This window comes from Fukomys damarensis, unplaced genomic scaffold, assembly GCF_012274545.1.
Source record: "Fukomys damarensis isolate Sample0158 unplaced genomic scaffold, DMR_v1.0_HiC HiC_scaffold_14, whole genome shotgun sequence".
Lineage (NCBI taxonomy): Eukaryota > Metazoa > Chordata > Mammalia > Rodentia > Bathyergidae > Fukomys > Fukomys damarensis.
In genome coordinates, this window is record NW_022900926.1 from 73085128 (window position 1) to 73087788 (window position 2661).

The following is a 2661-nucleotide window of genomic DNA, read 5'->3' on the forward strand; positions in this document are numbered from 1 at the left end:
TAGTTTATAATGCTTTTGGCCATCTGAATCTGGTCCTCTAACAAGCTGAAGAGAAACAAGGCAGATATCATTGCCTGTACTGTTCTGTAGGTAAGGTGGCCAAATTTCAAGGAAACGTACTCGTCCTTAGTCAACCAGTCCCAACTCATCCCCATTCTCAAACTTTCTCATTTTAAAGTTTAAAACTTCTGCTGATGGACAGTGCTAAGGTGGTGATCTCTTTAATCTGAGCATTTGAGGATCTGATTTTGTCCAAAGTAAGTGAAAGGTGGGTGAGAAGAGAGCTAGCTTAAATCATGCCTCCACTTGCAAGCTGCATAGCCTCAATTTTCTCATTTACAAGATGGATGAAATGGTCCCACCTTCTAGTGTAGGGGCCGGGGATTTAGCTCAGTGGTTCCACCGCCTGCCTTGCAAGTGCAAGGACCCAAGTTCGATACCCGGTACCAAAAAAAAAAAGGTGAGAGAAGAGATAACAATTCAAGAGGCTAAATAGTATCAGGCATGCCACAAATGTCCGCAATTATTATTAACTTGGTTTATTAGAAGAACAGCAGGGAGTGCACACCATTGACTCTGTGGGCAATCTCTGCCTCTCAGCATCGCGCAGGATTTCTGAAGCCCAGTTCTTCCCCCAGCGGTAGCAGAAGAAACCAAGGGGTTAACAAGGAGGCCTAGAAGCTGGCACAGCTGGGGATCATTAGTTCCTAATGAGGGGCCAGCGGGGAAGGGGAAGGAGAGGGCCTCACAGCTGTGGGGAAGGGCCCGGCCTGCCTGCCAGGGTGGAGGAAACTTGGGCCGCAAGCTTTGTTTTTCTTATTTCTGAACTGGGTTTTACACTCTGGAGGGGAGTTCTTAGTGTATCCGAATTGGTTGGGAGCCCTCGGTCAAGTGCTTCCCGTGGTGGCGGGCTTGCCCCCACTCTTGTGGGAGGATGTTGCTATAGCTGTTGAGCGGAGATGGTTAAAAATGGGGACCTTCCAAATGGGGACTTGCAGCCACACCGGGACATGGCTCCGCTGTAGTGTAAGACCTAAAGTCTCACTTCCACTCCACGGAGCGTGAACAGCCAAAAAGGCCTCCACGATGCTGGGCCCTAACACCCAGCGAGGCTCCGGGAACACGACAGAGAACCGAGAAACCCAGGAAGGAACACACCAGCCTAGATGGTAAAAGACCTTTATTAGTCTGGCCAGACGGCACTCCCGGAGCCAGGTGGCTCAGAGAGGCAACTGCTCAGGGGCTGAGGTACTTTTTATAAGGTTTTTCTAAACAAAGAGTCAGGGAATTCACAGAACAAGACTGCAAACACATTGCTTATCTTATGCAGGAAATGTTCTAGGGTCACCTTTTGTCAAACCATTTGCCCCTGGGTGGGCTGTTAACCAAGGTAGCAATTAGCATATGAAGAAGCACAGTCTGGCCTATTAGCATGGAGTCACTTTAGCCTATTCAAGTCTTACAGTAGGGCTGGGCTGGGACAGGAACCCACAGAGCGAGGCTGGAAGCAAAGTGCTTCTCCTCAGCCATCACCCCCCCACACATACATTGGGCCTTGTTATGGTGGCCCCAGTGTAGCCTGCATCTGGCCTCAGACTGCGGAAAGAAAGGGGTTATGCTGGGACCAGCAGGACCCTGAGGAGGCTCCTGAGAGCACAGCAGGGTGACAGAGGCAACCTGGACAGTGCCTCGTGTTCTCTGACAGCCTCTGTCCTCCACAACACCCAGGTGCTTACAGCTGCCAGGCAAACGAGCAGGAAGGGGAAGCAGCTCCACCTGGGGAAGGCCAAGTGCGCTCACCTCTGTGAGGCTTCCATGACCCCCACGCAGCGTAGGCAGTGTCTGCCCTGTCCACGCTCGGCTCTGTATTCCCTCCGCTCTGTGGCATCAGTCACTCTGTCCTGTGTGGACCCTTGGCAGCCGTGGGAGGTGCTCGGAATATGTTGATGGTGTGACTGAAAGAACGTGAAAAAAAAGGCAGAAACCTGAAGGTGTCTCCAAGAAGAAGCTGGAGGCCCATCTAACCTCTGGGCCAAGTAGACATTCAGTAAAGTACAGAAGCTTTTATTTTCATGTACTCATTTGTTGATTTTTTTTCCCCTCATGCTCATTGTCTAATAGGATTGACTATGCATGAAACTGCAGTGTGTATTTGGTTATCTTTCCAGAGAGTTATCTCAACTTTACCTAGATCATAACATTCTTAGCCACAACAGGGCCTAGAGCTACATTCAAGAGACCTGGATATCAGCTCGTTCTATTCCACGACTGGGGGCAAAAATTCAAAATAGAGACAGAAGGACTCAAATGCCCCATCCCCCCACCGAGAAGCTTGCCTCTTCTCCCAGAAAACTGTCTCCCAGCTGATTCTCCACTCCTTGGCCACCAGATACAGCCACCTTGTAAATCCTTTCCTCTCCTCCCCACTGAGCAGGCAAAGGGAGAGAGTTCTCACAGTTCAGGCCAGAGAGAGGGAGGAATCCTGGGCCCTTGCTATTTTCAGAGTGAAAATTGAAGCCCATGGTTTGTTTCCTCGGCACTTAATTAGACTTCGGGGCCTCGCTGGGCTGCCTTCTTCCCACCCACAAAGAAAGGCCTGACCACTGGGTTTGTAAGCTGACGCCATGTTCCAGGCGGGAGGGCTGGGGCTTGGAGTATTTT